An 18,307-nucleotide genomic window follows, 5' to 3' on the forward strand; every position below is an offset into this window, starting at 1 on the left:
CTCAAGGGGACTTAATGTCTCAATTTAGAACGGCTACAGGGCGCCTTTACACAGTGGGGAAGGGAGGGGACGTGGCCTGAGGTGACGTGTGCAAACACGCCCGGTGAAGTGTTTTATGTTGAGGAAATAATTCCCCTTCAATCCTGGGAGCCCCAGGGGACAACTAGCCTACCAGGTGCTTCCAGTAAGCGCCACTGCGCTGCGTTGCAGAGAGGTGGTGCAGGCCATGTCCCTTTTTACACCTCTCTGCAATGGCGCTTACTGGAGATACCTAGTGGGCTAATTTGCCCCTAAGGACCCTCAGGATTCAAGGGGACTTAATCGCTCAAGTTAAAATGGCCCAAGGCGTGTTTACACAGTGGGGAAGGGAGGGGACGGGGCCTGAGGTGACGTGTGCAAACACGCCCTGTGGTGTGTTTTATGTTGGGGAAATAATCCCCCTTCAATCCTGAGAGCCCCAGGGGGTAACTAGCCCACCAGGTGCATTGCAGAGAGGTGGTCCAGGCCGTGCCACTTTTTACACCTCTCTGCACTGCAGCTCTGTGGCGCTTACTGGAGGAACCTAGTGGGCTAGTTGGACTCTAGGGACCCACAGGATTCAAATTAACTTAATCTCCCAAATTAAAACGACCACAGGGCGTGTTTGCACAGTGGTGAAGGGAGGAGATGGTGTAGGAAAGTGGATCTATATATAGTGGACCGAAGTAAATTCTTCTAAGTGTGGAGTTTTGGAACTTTAAAATACTCATGTAAAATCAGCCGAACTACAAATTCCGATTCACTCACCTGTTATCAGGAGAGACCTCAGTGCTGTATCTTTGAGCCCAGTACTGATCCTGAAAAGTAATTCTAACCATACTTACCAGTAACTTGAATTTCCTTCCATAGGCTAATATTGACTGGTTTCACTTGGAAATTCTTGTGTGGAGATTTGGAACTTTAAAATATATCAGCCTAACAACGAAGTCCGATTTACTCACCTGTTATCATGAGAGATCCCAGTGCTGCATCTTTTAGCCCAGCGCTGAACCTGAAAAATAATCCTAACCGTACTTACCAGTAACTTGTATTTCCTTCCATAGGAATCCATTGTCTGGTTTTCACCAGAAAAGTTTCTAAGTGTCGATTTTCACAAACTTCAAATATTCCTTAAAAATTGCCTGTATGACTTAAACACATTCTTTTAACTGTTTACAGGAGATGAACCAGTGCTGGATCCAGGATCCACCACTGAGTAAGAAAAAGTAACAATAACACTGCTTATCTGCTAAGTGAATTTCCTCCCATAGGATAACATTGGTGATTCCATGTGAAAAAGTTGTCAACTTTTAAAATACAATAATATTCCTTAAAAATCACTACTGTAACCAAAACGCTTTCACTCAACTGTTTACAGGAGATGTCCAAGGACTGCATCTAGGATACAGTCCTGTGGTTAGAAAAGTAATCCATAAAGTAACTAATTGCATTTAACTAGAAATTCCCATTGAGCTCAATGTTGCATTGTGTTTGAAATTGTTTTGCCCTTTGCAACAACTGTAACTACTGTACTTAAAAGTCTATTGCCTATTTGCAAAGTATTTAAACAAAAGTAATTCATTCTGAGAAAGTATATTTTGTAATGTAATGTATAATGTAATTATAATGTAATTAAAAAAATAAAATATCTAAAAATAAATAGTTTAAAAAATGTAGTAAATCAGTATCAAAAAAATAAAAATATCAATTAATACATTTAAAAATGTCATTTACAAAACCTTTGAAGTTCACTGGAAAAACCATAAGTTTCAGACATGTTATAGTTAGGAATTAGCATTTAAAAAACCTTATAAATTCACTGAAAAAACCATAGGTTTTAGGGGTATTATAGTTAGCTGGACATTTCACTCGTACAAAACCATTGAAATTCCTCCGTTATAGTTAGTTGTACTAACTATAACTCGCTCACCCGCAATACACTGCTGATGATGTCACATATTACATAATTCATGACATGGCCAGTGACATCACTGGTGACATCACTGATGACATCTCAAATGACATCACAGATGACATCACTGATGACATCATCCACGTGACAATCTGATACATCTCATCATACACTAGTATAACCTTTCAACACTCATAAAATATGGAGTACCATATTTGAAACCATTGGCACACGAATACAAGTTTCTAAAAACCCACTCAGTGATTCCTACATCTACACACATAGCTAAACACTTACCTATAGATTCACTCATACATGCTTACAAAGATCAATAGAACACTATTAAATATGCATATACACAAACTTAGTCGATTCTAGGTTCCCTGAATTTTGGAAGAACTTACATTCTAAATTACGCAGAAAGGGTAAAACCTCTCTACGCATTAATCAAACCTGATTTTAAAACAGTTAATTGGACACAAAAACACACTGAAATTTTGCGTTCATTGCAAACAGAGATGTTAGTGACAAAACATTTGCAAACACGTGTAAACATACGCAACTTAGTGATCCGAATCATTCCAGGACAATGCGGATTCACGTACTTAACTTTTAACGAAGGTGAAAAAGTACCAATAGCTTACAAATCACATTTGTACACACAAGCAGAAATGAAATTCACTGTTCAAACTGCTGTAGCGAAAGAGAGAGCCCTAGCACAGGGTAAGCGCATTATGGTCGTTACACCTGTACCTGCCTTAGAGGCAGTGACAAAAGCGAGCATTCCTAATGCTAAAGCTTTACATCTGAGATGGATACAATGGGTTAATTCTCTTTTGAGCCTTATTTGAAAACACAAGCATTTTTACAATATGAATAAGAATGTCCTCTGCCTATTGAAATTCTGCCTCTAGAACAGTATGAATGTATCATTTATAGTGACGGATCAGCTCAACCCGCTACGGAGGGTAATCAAGCCTATAGTGTGGCCTGCACGATTGTTAAAGGTTGTTGGCGCGATGGCAAATTCCGATCAATGGTCACTAAAACTCATTTTCTAGGAGATTGTACAGCTCAGCGAGCTGAACTACAAGCATTCAAGATGGCCCTTGAGAATACGGACCACAAATTCCCCACACTCATAGTGTGCGATTTGCATTATTGTGTTCAATCTTAAAATGAATACTTCCAAAACTGGATTCAAAACAATAAGAACTACAAATCACTCATGTGATGGCGTTCACGCTGCAGGGAATTCATTGGCTGATGAAGCCCGAAGGCAGCTGTGCAAATGGCTTCCGTAGCTGCAATCACTCGTTCAAAAACAAAAATAAAAGGCAAAATAATGTTGTCTGTCAATGCTTCAAGCAAAGACAGTGGTAAACATTACCAAAAGGGTTTCCACTAAATACTCATACATAACTGATGCGAACAATGTTCCGTTTGCTCAAATCCCTGAAGTGGGGGATAGAGTAATTTTAAACATGAAACATAGATTAGGACTAATCTGCAGCAGCACATGAAGGGCTCGCCTCTGCACATGCAGGTGTTTCCGCCACAGTGTCATTATTAAAGCAGAGATGCTGGTGGCCGCGCAAGAGGAAACAAACCAGAAGGAAAATGCTACTTACCAGTATGCATCTTTCCTGGCATGTAGAGCTGCAAATTACTACACTGTGCATTAGATTGCCACCTGGTGTTGGGCTCAGATGATTGCATGTTGTTGTTGTCTTGGAAGAAGTTTTTTGTAGTCACAAGATAGGTGACTCCTCCCTTGGACGATAGTGCGCATGGGCATCGGCTTCATCCTTAGATTTTTTTTCGCCATGATGGGAAATGATAGAGTTAATAGAAAGATGTCCATCCATGTGCATCTAAGTGAGATGAAAACTGGAACAGATACAGGTCCCGGGGAGGCGGGAGGGCGTGTAGTAATCTGCAGCTCTACATGCCAAGAATAGATGCATTACTGGTAAGTAGCATTTTCCGTTCGAGGCATATGAGCTGCAGATACTACACTGTGCATCGATTGTGCAGCAGTGTGTCCCTAGCGGTAGTCACCTGTATCTGTTGCAGTAGTTTGAAAGAGTTTTAAGGACAGCTTGGCCTACTGCAGCTTGCTGCTTGGCTTGCACATCAACACAGTAGTGTTTAGTGAATGTGTGTGTTGTAGACCATGTCGCTGCCTTGCATATGTCTTCTAGGGGGATGTTCCCTAAGAAAGCCATAGATGTTCCTATTTTGCGTGTGGAGTGCGCTTTAGGAGGAACTGTTAATGTACATTTTGCTTTTTGATAGCGTTTTTGTATACATTTGACAATCCACCTTGCAATTCCACTCTTAGAGATGGGGTTGCCTTTATGAGGTGGAGAGAAAGATACAAACAATTGTTTATTTTCTTTTTTAAAGATTTAGTCCTATCTATATAGTAGGGAAGAGCTCTTTTGACACCTAGTGTGTGTAGAGCTCTTTCTGCTACAGAGTCAGGGTTTTGGAAAAACACAGGTAACTCTACAGATTGGTTTAAATGAAAAGGAGTAGTGACTTTTGGAAGGAATTTAGGATTAGTTCTCAGAACCACTTTGTTACGATGTAGCTGTAAAAAAGGTTTTTGTATTGTGAAAGCTTGTATCTCACTAACTCTCCTAAGAGAGGTAATAGCAATAAGGAAAGCTGTTTTCCATATGAGGAATTGCAGTTCACATTTGTGTAAAGGTTCAAAAGGTGGTCCCATGAGTCTTGTAAGAACAACATTTAGGTTCCACACTGGAGAAGGTGGTAACCTGGGGGGAATGATCTTTTTAATCCTTCCATAAATGCTTTAATAGCGGGTACTCTAAAAAGAGACAGATGTTGTCTGTTTTGTAAATATACTGCAATTGCTGCAAAGTGCAGGCGTATGGATGAATATGCCAAGTTATATCTTTGTAAATGTAAAAGGTAGCAAATGATATCCTGGATAGAAGCATCCAGGGGATCTATTTGGTTATTGTTGCAATAAATGGCAAATCTCTTCCATTTAGCAGCATAACAAGCTCTTGTAGTAGGTCTCCTGGCCTCTTTAATAATGTTCATACAGCCTGGAGGTAGGTTAAGATAAGCAAACTCTAAGACTTCAGGAGCCATATCGCCAGATTCAGTTGATTTGGGTCTGGATGTCTGATGTCTCCGTGGTTCTGCGTTAGCAGAGATGGTGTTAGGAGGAACTTTTGGTGTGGAACTAGATAGAGTTCTAACAGTGTGGTGAACCACGGTTGGCGTGTCTATGTGGGAGCTACCAGGATTAATTTGAGAGACTGTTGTGTGAGCTTGCGTACTACTAGTGGTATTGGCGGAAAAGCGTATGCAAATCTGCCCGACCAGTTCATCCATATCACATTGCCCTTGGACAGCGGGTGTGGAAACCTGGCAGCGAAGGTTTGGCATTTTGCGTTTTCGTGTGTGGCGAACAGATCTATGTCTGGATGCCCCCACTTGTGAAAGAATAGTTGAAGAACTTGCGGATGTAGTTCCCATTCGTGAATTTGTTGTGTCTGCCGACTCAACAGATCGGCTATCTAATTGTGAACTCCTGGAAGGTGCTCTGCCAACAGATATATGTTTTGTGGAATGGCCCATCTCCAAATGTTCTGTGCGAGCTGGGACAGTTGTAGAGAGTGTGTCCCCCCCTGTTTTTGTATATAATACATGGCTGTCATGTTGTCCGTCCGGATTAAGACAGCTTTGTTTTGTACTTGAAGTTGGAATGTTTTGAGTGATAGGAATATTGCTAACAGCTCCAGATGGTTGACATGGAGCAGTCTTTGTTGAGTGGTCCATTGCCCTTGAGTTGTATAATGTAGGAGATGGGCTCCCCATCCTGTGAGAGATGCGTCTGCTGTGAGTACTATTTGTGGAACTGGTTCGAGGAACGGCCGCCCCGTGTCAAGATTTTGGTGTTCCACCACTGCAGAGAGCGATGTGTGCGGCTGTCTACCAACACCAGTTCTGTTAGTTGCCCTTGAGCCTGGTTCCATTGTTGTGCTAGATATTCCTGTAACAGACGCATCTGCAGTCTTGCATATGGTACTATGAAAATGCAAGATGCCTTCATGCCTATCAGTCTCATGTACATTCTGGCTTGCAGAGATTGTTCATGTTGGAAGACTGTGACTAAGGACTGAATACTCGGTATCGTTGCTGGACCGGGATACGCTAGAGCTGTTGACGTGTTTATTGTAGCCCCTAGATACTGATGTATATGAGAGGGTTGCAGGTGTGACTTGGTGTAGGTGATTGTGAACCCTAAGTCGTGCAATATTTGAATTGTTTGATGTGTATGTTGAACACACTGATTGAATGACTTGGCTTTTATGAGCCAATCGTCTAGATAAGGGAAAACATGTATTAGTTGTCTCCTTAGATGTGCTGCTACTACTGCTACCTCAAAACGAGAATGGGTCCTGGCTCACACTCAGCACGGCTGAGCCAATATAGTCAAAAAATAAGAAGATTGCCACTACGGAGATTTGCTTGTTTGTCAATTCAAAATACTTTCATGAAAGAAAACATGAAATTGTGCTTTAAGAATTGCAATTTAACTCCCAAAAATATTATTCAATACACCTTTATTGCATGAATGTGATACGACTGTGGATCAGACTTACTGATTTGAGTGGCAACTTTGTAGCGTGTTATTATATTTTGTCTTTCATAGATGTTTGTGTAGATACATGTACAGAAATGCATAACTAAAAATGTTTTCCTTTGAAAAAGCACTTAAAAAATTAAAGGTTATTGAATAATATTTTTGGGAGTTAAATTGCAATTCTTAAAGCACAATTTCATGTTTTCTTTCATGAAAGTATTTTGAATTGACAAACAAGCAAATCTCAGTAGTGGCAATCTTCTTGTTTTTTGGCTACTACTGTCAATCACTTTGTAAATACTATTGGTGCTGATGTAACTCCAAATGGAAGGACTTTAAATTGATAATGTTGTCCTTCTAGTACTAACCTTAGATACTTCCTGTGAGCAGGATGCATAGGAATGTGAAAGTAGGCGTCGTTTAGATCTAGTGTTGTAAGGAAATCGCCTTGTTGCAGCAGTGGGAGCACTTGTTGTAAAGTGATCATGTGAAAATGATCTGATTGTATGTAATGATTGAGGGGCCTCATGTCTAGAATTGGTCTTAGTGTCCCATCTTTCTTGGGTATTAGAAAATACTGCAAGTAAACCCCTGTTCCTTGGTGTTGTAAAGGAACTATTTCTATTGCGTCCTTTTGAAGAAGTGACAGGACTTCTGGTTTGAGCAGAGTAAGGTGTTCTGCCGACATTGGATGCTGTCTGGGTGGTATGTGTGGAGGGGTTGCAGTAAGTTCCAGGCAGTAGCCAGACTGGATAATTTGTCTTACCCACTTGTCTGTTGTGATGGAATTCCAGACAGGTAGGAACTGTGTTAATCTGTCCCCCACAGGAGTGGAATGCTGTTGGGGGAGCAGAGGAAAGTCACTGTTTTGTGTTTGAGGAGGTTCGGTTATTGTTGTTACCCCGACCTCTTCCTTTGTTGTTGTTTCCTCCATATCCTCCTCTAAAATATCCTTTGTTAGAGGATGTTTGTGTGTTTGATTTGAAGGATGTTGTATTGTCTGCTCCAGACTGTTTGGAGCCTCCTCTGTAGAAGGAGCGACGAAAGGATCTTTTAACTTGTGTGGACTGTAAAGCTCCCATAGATTTGGCAGTATATGTATCCTTCTTCATCTTTTCAAGTGCTGTGTCTCTACCTCTGGTCCGAACAATTGTTTTTGATTAAATGGTTGATTTAAAATGGTAGTTTGCACTTCCTGTTTAAATCCTGAAATGCGTAGCCACGCATGTCTTCTAAGTATGACACTAGTGTTGACAGCTCTGGATGCAGTGTCTGCCATATTAAGTGCACACTTGATTGAGGCATTGGAAATTAGCTTGCCTTCTTGTATAAGGTAGTTTGACTGCGCCTTATATTGGTCAGGTAGATGTTAGAGTAGTTTCTCTAACTGATCATAATGAGTCCTATCATATCTTGAGAGGAGGGCTTGTGTGTTAGCTATACGCCATATGTTAGAAGCTTGCGCAGCTATTCTTTTGCCTGAAGCATCTATTACTTTAGATTCTTTGTCAGGTGGTGGTGTCTCACCTGACGTTTGTGAATTTGCCCTTTTCCTAGCATTTGATACAACTAGTGAATCTAATGGTAGTTTTCCTTTAACGTAGGCTGGATCTGCAGGTGCAGGCCTATATTTTTTCTCAATTCTAGGGTTTAGGATACTAGTACGTACAGGGTCTTTAAATATCTCTGGAGCCTGTTTGATGACCCCTTTAATCATAGGAAGAATTTGAACAGACCTTTGCGATTGTTCAAATGTGTCTTAACGAAAATCTTCCTCTGCCTCATCAGAGTGCATAGTGACTCCATGGTAAATGGCAGTTCTGTTCAGCAGGTGTCCAAAACTAATATTATCTTCTGGGGGGAGAAGGTTTTGATGGGTATGACTGCGTGTCAGGAATATCTGGTGCATCCTGTGGGTTCGGGTACTCCCAGTCTGTATCATCTATAGGGTATGGGAAAGGCTTATCTGGGTCTATCCCTCTTCCTAAACTATACTCATCATCATTTTGAGGCAAGTGTGAAGATATAAGAGGAGAATGTGGAGGGGAAATCAGTGGTGAATTGTTAAGAGGAACAGGGGATGAAGGAGAAGGAAGTATAGGAGACGAAGGGTGCAGAGGAGATGTGGCAGAGTCCTTCTTCTTGGCAGGTACTACAGTGAGTGTTGTATCTGCCTTCCTCTTCTTGTGTGGTATGGTGGATACAGCACCTGTCTTTGGATCAATGTAGATCTTCTTTTTGCAGAGGATCAGGTTGGAAAAGTTCTTCTCCTTGTGTAACCTTTGTCGGCGCCAATTTTTTCGGATCCGAACGAGTTTGCTGCTTGTCTTTAGCCTTAGGAGGCGTTACAGTGTCCTTTGGCGTAGTTTTCGGCACCGAAGGTGTTGTTTTCGGGGTGGTAGGCTGTTTCGAGCGCTTGGGTGCATCGGAATCAGGCCTTGTCGGTTTCGATACCGAAGGTGATGGCTTCAGAGTGGAAGCTGGTCTCGTCGGCTTCGAGGCGTCGGACGTTGGCTTCGCGCCTTTGTCTTTAGAAGTCGACGGAGCCTCGACTTCTTTCGGTTTCGGTGCCGATGGAGCTGGTGGGATCGACACGTGCGGCTTGCTCGGTAAGGAGCTGCCGGAAGGCTTACTTATTTTCTTCGGAGCCGGGCTCGATGGTGGGGCTTTCGAAGTGATTTTTCGGTCTCGACTGGGCCCAGGAGGCGGAGTGTTGACCTTTGCCTTCAGTTTTGGTGCTGTGTTTGATGCAGGGGCAGTAGTACTCACGCACTGACCCAATGGTATGGAGTCGTCTTCCCTCTGATATGACGATTTGAAGATCATCGGAATCCTCTTCGGGAATGAGCGGAACCTCCTCGTCGAAGATATCCAACGGTTCTGGAGCTGATCTCTGCATGTCGTGTCGACGGGCCCTCCGATCTCGGATGGTTTTCTTGGATCGAAAGGACGCGCAGGCTGTACAGCTGGATTTGTTGTGTTCTGGCGATAAGCACAGGTTACAGACCTCGTGGTGGTCACTGCATGGAAACTGTGCTCCACACAAGGGGCATTTCTTGAATGGCATCCTTTCCATAAGGTGTAGGCCTCACGGCATGGATAGGCCCAACAACCCGCGTCGATGACCAGAATCGAGCTGATGGAGTCGAAAACAATGTTAGTCGATATCGAAGGTAGTTAGGTGAAGTTTTAATACGTTTTTGAGCTTCGAAGTACTTGAAAAGTAGATGTCGAGCCAGAGCGGAAAAAGTTCATCCGAACCCAGTGGCGGAAAAAAACAATATAAGGATGGAGCCGATGCCCTTGCGCACTATCGTCCAAGGGAGGAGTCACTATCTTGTGACTACAAAAGACTTCTTTCAAGACGACAACAACATGCAATCATCCGAGGCCAACACCAGCTGGCAATCTAATGCACAGTGTAGTATCTGCAGCTCATATGCCTCGAACACTATGTTTTGGAATGTGAAATATGCCAAAAGATGAAAGTCTCTACTGTAAAACGTCCTGCGCAGACGCCCCTGTTGATTTCAGATAAACCATTAGCTTGCGTTTACCTGGACCACTGCGGTCCCATACAGAGTGATGGCAACTATGAATATATCATGATCGCAGTGGATTTGTGTTCAAGATTCATTTGGATGTGGCCTCAGCGCTCGGCTGACACTCGAACTGTTATTAAAGATTTGCGAGTCTTTATAGGCACACTACATTCTGACCAGGGTCCTGCGTTTAGCTTTCGAGCTTACCAGGAGGCCATGGCCAATTTGGGCGTTGCATTGCGGTACTCTAGTCCATTCCATCCTGAGGGAAATTCGGTAGCGGAGAGAAAAAAACGAGACATAAAGCTATCTATAAGAGCTAGAGTATTAGGTTCGGGTGACGGGTGGGTCAAACATCTAATAAGTGTCCAACGTAGTCTTAACAATTTGCCAAGAAGTTCTCTAGGGGGTATCACTCCATAGGAAGTCCTTTTTGGGACCAGAATGTTAGTAGCGGACCTCGATTGGTAGACCACAAACTCTTTGATATCAAAGATCGTTTGGCTGTCTTAAAGGACTTAAATGAAATAAGAACGAATCAAAGTAATGTGTTCCTGAAGCCAACCACCACTGAAGAGAAACCGACCGTCCCAGCAAGGCCTGTCTGGATCCCAAAGCTTGGTGATCTGGTCAGAGAAAAGATCGCGGACAAGAAGGAATTTGGGCCTTCTTACTGACAACCAGTACCTGTCCTAGCAATCCACGGATCAAGAACAGTATTACTGCCGCCCCTTGCTGGAAAAAAGGAGAACAGGTTTGTGTCTATCAACCTGGTCAAACCACCTCATGTCGCCGATCATAAGCAGTAGGCCAAGTGGACTCCACCAATGTAGCAGATGTCCAGCTCTGGCTACTATCCAAGAGGTTCAAACTGAGAGACTCATCACCTTTGAACAATCTGCAGTGCGAAATGAAGGACTAAGCAACAAATCTATGGAACTTGTACCTCTTGAAACCCAAATAACAGTTTGTCAAGAAACGCCTGTCTACAATGAAGTAGCATCTGACTACACAAATGTTACAAGTAATCCTGAGGTTCCAGCGATTTCAACGAATCCAGATGCAATCCCAACAATTGACAGAACTGCCTCTGGCTATTTCATTAACTTTTATACATTTTCCGAGGATCCAAGCGAACCTAAAACTGCGCCAGTAAAAAGAACTTTGAAAGAACAAGCAACAGACCTTTTTCATCACCTGGAAAAGACCATTTTGGTTTCACCATGGATTGAACTTTGGAATGTGATGGATGTGCTTTTTCTTCAACTTTGGTTGACTCTGGTAATAACTTTGGGAATGCTGATAAATGGAAGATATGTCAAAATGGACACAGCAAGTAAGAACATCAACTTAATTCTCAAGCCACACAAATCATCCCATCGTGAACAAGGAGACTTGTCATCAGTGAACCTCACAGCCGTTGCTATACCAGGGAGTATAGCTTGAGACAGAACTATTTATGACATTTTTGGCCCGTCAGAGCTGTTGAAGATTCCACACCAGTTCAAGATTTCCTTGAATGACTTTGTTTCATCTAGTACTAGATACTTCCCTCCTGAGGCGGAAAGCCGGGAGAGGAAGAGAACTCTTTTACAACCTTATTGTCACGGAATATTGTTTGTTCGTAATTTGCTTTGTTTTAACTTGTAATTACCTCTCCCTGCATTCGCCGGAGAGCTGGTGCGTCTTTAGAATTGCTGGTCCCCCCGCAGCCGATTCAGGTGCTGTGACGGGGCTCTGATCTCACAAGAGCCGCCATATTGGGGGAATCGGAAGGGTAGCGGTACAGCTGCCTGCTCCCTCCCGCCCTCGGACGTGCCTATAAGAGCGTCATCTTTTCATGCCACAAATAGCTAGATACTTCCCTCCTGAGGCGGAAAGCCGGGAGAGGAAGAGAACTCTTTTAAAACCTTATTGTCACGGAATATTGTTTGTTCGTAATTTGCTTTGTTATAACTTGTAATTACCTCTCCCTGCATTCGCCGGAGAGCTGGTGCGTCTTTTGAATTGCTGGTCCGCCCGCAGCCGATTCAGGTGCTGTGACCGGGCTCTGATCTCACAAGAGCCACCTTATTGGGGGAATCGGAAGGGTAGTGGTACAGCTGCCTGCTCCCTTCCAACCTCTTCCGCTTTAAATGGCCAGCCCTACTCGGCCCGCAGCGGGCGCGCCAGCGGCGCGCCGAAGGCAAGCCCGTCTGCGCCCGTCCGCGACCTTTCCGCGACCAGGGCCAGAGACGCTGCCGGTTTCGACCCTTTGGACACCATCCCATACACTAGACAGAAGCTGCTCTCCCTCAGGCCCAAGGACAATGCTTACTTACATTCCATTCCCCTTGACCTACCCATTGAGTTCTACCCCTGCAAAGCATGTGACCCAAAACACGAAGAAGGCATCTCAGTGCATCAATGTCCCTTAATAAAACCCGCGGCTTCGCCCCAAATTAACCAAAATACTCTAACCCTCAAGGCGGGACTCATTAATTGCCGCTCCTTGGTGAAACACTCTCTAGATATCTTCCAGTCTCTTATTGATAACAAATGGGATTTACTCTTTCTAACAGAAACTTGGTTGGGAGATGAAACTAATCCTGCATTATGCCTAGCCATTCCAACAGGCTATAATATCTTGTGTGCCAACTAAGCATGGGCGGAAAATCCGTTTCGCTCGCGGATTTCGCGGATTTTCGGGAAATTCGCAATCCGCGAGATTCGCGAATCTCCCGCAAAATCCGCAAATCCGCGAGCAGCGGATTTTGCTCGCACTGCTCGCACTGTTCGCGTGAGTTCGCGGCTTCCCAGTACAACTTCGCGCCCCGCGAATAAGTGCTAAATTGCAGAAATACGATCTTAGCAAAACTGAAACTACTTACCAGGTTCAAAAGTTCAGGCTCATCATTAGTAGCCATTTCCTCTAGTGCTTCCTGAGGGGCCCCTCCAGAGTTCAGTTGCCAGTTGCAACTATTATGTGACCCTGCTCTGAACCTCAGAATAGTTACACATATGTCACAAAGGTCCTGAATTACAGCTAAGGGAGACAAGCAGGAGCCAGGCTGGAAGTTAAAATCCATTAATCAGCCCCTAATTCATTATTGTCAGTTGGGGCAGGGCAGGTGTTGTAACTAATTTTGCAACAATGAAAGCACTTAGCAAGTGCAAAAGATCACTAATCAGGGCGCACTAAGGAAGCAGGTGCCAGCTAAAAAAATATTCTGTGACACATTAATCAGCCCCAAATTAATTCAGGTCACTTGAGGCAGGGAAGGTGTGCTTTGCTTTGCCGAAAATAATGTACACTGGACAACCAGAGGGTGTGGTGATGAAACAGAGGGTGGCATGGGTGGGCCAGAGGGTGGCATGAGTAGTCAGAGAGTGGCAGTGGTGACAGAGAGTGGCAGTGATGAAGAAGAGTGTCCCAAACAGGCTGGACACGTAGAAACAACAAGTTCGCAAAACTTGCGACCCGACAGGTAAGTTCACAAATTGCGAAATTGTAAAAACCCTCGCGAACTGGCAGAAACACGGGCGAACACAAAAAAAAAATCCACAAATTCGCGGGAATTCGCGGATTTTGCGGATTGCGAGTTCGCAAATCCGCAAAATTCGCGAACGCGAGATTCGCAAAATTCGCCCATGCTTAGTGCCAACAGGCAAAGCAATAAACATGGAGGAGGAGTCGATATTATTTATAGATCCCATTGGTCGATCTCGTCCTTCCTCTACGATCAAATCGATCTAATCGAAGCTCTGCCCTTCTGTATAAAATTAACTTCCAAAATCACGTGCTCAGGCTTGCTGGTATATCGACCCCCTAAATCCAGCACATCTCATTGACCTAATTTCTTAGACTTTGTACTTCAAGCTAGCTCCCGCTATGCAAATTTCACCTTTCTTGGAGATTTAAACCTCCATGTGGAGGATACTTCTGATATGATAAGTAACAACTTTATATCCACCATGACTGATTGCGGACTTAATCAGCGGATCACCTTCCCCACTCATAAGGCCGGTCATACTTTGGACCTTATTTGTTCCAATCTTATGGATATTACAATCGGGGAACCTAGTCCGGTGATCTGGTCCGATTGAGGTTCCGTGGCAATCATAATGGTGTTTTCGACTCGTTCGAATATGGACGAGTTTGGTATCTATGAACCGCAAATGACGAGTTTAGCGGGTGTACCCGTTTTCGCTACGCTGCCTTGAATCGTTCGTCTTATTCGTGGGTTTCTTCATCTGAACCCACGGGTTCCATTTTCGATACGGCATCCATTTTGTTTCTTGCCCTTGAGTAGCCAGCGAACGGACACTGTCCGCTTCGTGACCCTGGGATTCCCCAGCTTCTGCGGAAGACACGTGTTCCTTTGAGGGTGTCTTTATGACGAGGGGGATGACACAGCAAAGGCAGATGGCTCCGCTCGAGGCTCATCTTGCCGTGCCGGTCTATTGTTTCAGCCGTGCATGCATTAGGCACGAATCCTTTGATCCTGCAATCATGCTTCCGATATTCCCCCCTACACTCTTTTTCAATCTGTTGACTGTTTCTGTCTTCCTTGCACCTGTCTCTGTTCCTTCTTTTAGCTCGTTTACAGCCTAAATGGAATGTGCCTAATGATGGGATAATGTGTTTTTACAGTTGGGAACCGGCGATGTTACTGTAATTATGTTCCGGGCTTCTGAAACATGAATGCGACCCTTTTGAAGTTTTACTGTGAGAACTGGGTTGTAACCTTTTGTTCGCCATGAGGAGCTATGACGAAAAGGGGTATAAAAAGGAGCGATCCACTTTTGCAATTCGAAGCAGACTCTCAGAACTTACACGTTTGTGTACTTCTAGCGATCTCTGTATCCCTGCAGTAAATAAACGCTGATCTTTGACGCCGAAGGAAGTGTCCCGGGTCTCTGTCATTTGTGCGCCAGAACAGGTAACCCACGAAGGTTTCAGGTGTTGTTCCCTGGCACCGCTGGGCCTTAAAATAACCCAGTCCTTCAGTTGGCGCCCAACGTAGGGCGACATCAGCGGTACCGGTCCAAAGCCTGACGATTGTGAGGAACTTCGTGTGAAATCTCCGAGGGAAGGTGCACCCCGCTTCATCGATCCTGTTGTCGAAATAAGTGGTCCGAAGATTTTTCCCGCAAAGATTCCCGCTTCCTGACGGCTGCGACGGACTGATGCCCTGACTGTCGACCTGTTTCGGCGCCTGGCGTAGTCCTTTGTACGGCGAGACGATGAACGGGCCTTCCTGGTGACGCCATTGTTCTTTCAGTTAAGTATTTGTGGGTCGCTCCAAGTCCTTAGTTGTTGGTTCCTTTTTTGGGACCGTTGCTTTGTTGTTGATACTTGGTTGTATGCATGGTTCCATTGCATTTGTGGTTCTTAGTTGTTGGTTCTTAGTTGTTGGGTTTTATTTGACGATTGCAATTGCCAAAAACCGAGGGTCTTGCATTTTTGCGAGGACATCGTAATCCGATAACCCTTGAAGTTTGTAAACTCGGTTAGTGTGCGCGATGCCTGGCCGTAGTACTTTGTTTGGTTTCCTTAAAAGTTGTGGTACGGATTCCCGATTGGAGGACTCATGTTCGATACCTCCAGTTGGAACTCCAATTTATGAGCTCTATAGTCGCCACGGAGTAGGTCCTATCGTATATAATGAATATTGGATCCGCTACACTAAAGACGATGGTGTCCTTAGCTGGCCACCTCATGGTAGTTTCGAAACTGCAATTTTGGATAATCTCGAAGCAAAATTGTTTAAAAAGAAAGCTAGGCCGGCCATGTTTGATTCCTTTCGGTTATGGCGCAAAGAGGCCAAGCAGAAAGAAATCAAACAGATTAGGGAAAATAAGAGAGAAGGTATCATTACGGTGATGCGAAATGCAGAGCAGTTTCAGCGAGACAAAGAAGAGAAGGAAAAGGAAGTTTTTGCTAGACTGCAACATATGGCGGTGGATAAGTGTTATCCGGTTTTACCGTCGAGTTCTGATAAGAAGGGAGAAGATGCGGTAGAGGACCCTTTGCTGTCCTATCTACTGAAATCGCCACCTCCATATGCACAGGATACTACAGTCCCTGTGGTTCCTCCAGTCCCTCAACCTGTTGTTCCGGCGGCTGCTGGTCAGCCTGCCGTTGGTCCTGTTCCTCCGAATCCTCTTGTTCCTCAAGTTGTCCCTGCTCCCTTACCTGCCCTTCTTCCTACTGCTCCACTGCCTATACCTTCTCAGTCTCTTGTTCCTGCTACTTCTGCTGTCTTGGCTACTCCCACTGCTCCCACTTTCAGTCCTCATGCTGTTGCCCCTGTGCTTCTCTCCTCTTCCCCTTCTGTTCGTAGTCGCAAACCTAATGCTGTGGCTAATCTTTACTCTCCGCTATTCGGACCGATACTTGGGTCCGATGTTTCTGATGTCTCTCAGAGACGAAGTCAAATTCCTGGTGGTAGGGAGAGTGAGACGTTAGTGAAAATGACGCGTAAATGGATTAGGCATCCTACGAAGTATACTCCACGTATAGTTTTTGAGACGTTCTCTCAGTTTAACAAACCCACACAAAGGTTCGTGTTCGAGGGAATGTGTAAGTCCCTAAGAGAAGGGTGGTATAATGATGAGGTAGACTATGTACCGTCTGAAATGACTGAACTCCAGAATCAGTTTTCGAACGGTATGATTGTGGGTAGTAATGTTCGACGTGCTTTAGAGCGTCTCCTATCTTTCCGATCTACAGTACAACCTCGAGCATTGTTTAACGATGACACTGAGGAGTGGATGGCACAACCTGGTCAGTATCCCATGCGAGAAGTCCCCCCAGTGTGGATGCCAGGTGATCCTGCTGCTAATCCTGCTATTTTGCCACACTTTCAGAGGGTTTGGATACACCTCCCATGGAAGCGGTCGGAAGTGTTGCAGGTGAAGCAATCTTTGCCTGATCCTCGGAAAAATCCGGCGGGTTATTACAAAGAGTTATCTCAGTTAGTGGATGCTACTGTTATGAACCTTGCTGATATTAATATGTTGTTCGGTAACGTAGTACTGCAACCAATTTGGGCAAAAATCCGTCAAGAGAATCACGTAGCTGAGTTAGGAGGTGATTGGGCTGCTCTTGCAGCGGCAGACGGACGACAAGTTGGTGGAGCTAAGCCCGAACAGCTCATTACTGCTCTGCCCCAGAGGATTATTACACTTATGAAGACACTTATGCCAGCAATGAGAGTTAACTGGGATAAGCTGTCTGCGTGCAAGCAAAAGAAAGACGAGAGTGTCTCCGATTTCTTTACTAGATTTGAGGAGGCGTTTATCGATCACAGTGGTCAGGATATGAGCACTGAGGGAGGTCAACGACTGTTCGTTGACAAATTTGTATCGAATTTGTTGTCTGAACTCAGCAACAAATTGAAAAATTCCAAAAGTTTGTGGGCTGTTTCTACCACTGCTCAAATATTAGCTACGGCTCAATATTATGAAAATAGAGAAAAGGAGGAAAGTGATCGCGTAGATAAGAAAACAAAGGAGCTTAAAACTAAGTTTTGTTGCAGCAAGCGTATCCTCCGTCCTCTAATCCAAATGACTCACAACAGCAAAATCGATCACACACACAGTCTTCTAGGACGCAGTCGCGTACTGACTCCTCTACACCAAGATCTATGCTTGGGTATAATCAATGTGCGTATTGTAGGTGTGAGGGCCATTTGAAGTTTAATTGTCCGGTTTTACGTGACCGAAATAATGGTGTTACGGCCCGAGGAGGTCGTAGTGGTCCTCAGCAGGCTTCTCGAGGTAGAGGCCGTGATGTCTCTCAAAATCAGAATGAGCGTTCTACTACTTCGTCGGACTCGAACAACTGCTTTGATCAGCACGATTCATCGTCCGGTAGATCTGCACAGTATCATGTGGACGACTATTACGTCGAGCATGACATTGATGCGGATGGTAATTACTAGGACAGCCACAGACAAAGAGAGGGAGTAGTATCAGTTCCGGTTGATCAGAGAGGGCCTTACGTCGCAGTTGCCACATCGGGCCTAGTTGAGCTTTTTCTGTTGGACACTGGTGCCGCGAAAAGTTCCGTCATGCATTCGAAACTCCCTGGCGCACCTTTGTCTGGATTAACGAATGTTTCCATTGGATTCTCTGGTGCCCCGGTTAGCAATCCGGTCTCTAGCCCTTTGCCCCTTACAATTGGGCCTCGTGAGCTAGAAGCTCCTTTGATTTTAACTACTG

This window comes from Lissotriton vulgaris, chromosome 1_1 (genome assembly GCF_964263255.1).
Source record: "Lissotriton vulgaris chromosome 1_1, aLisVul1.2, whole genome shotgun sequence".
Classification (NCBI taxonomy): Eukaryota; Metazoa; Chordata; class Amphibia; order Caudata; family Salamandridae; genus Lissotriton; species Lissotriton vulgaris.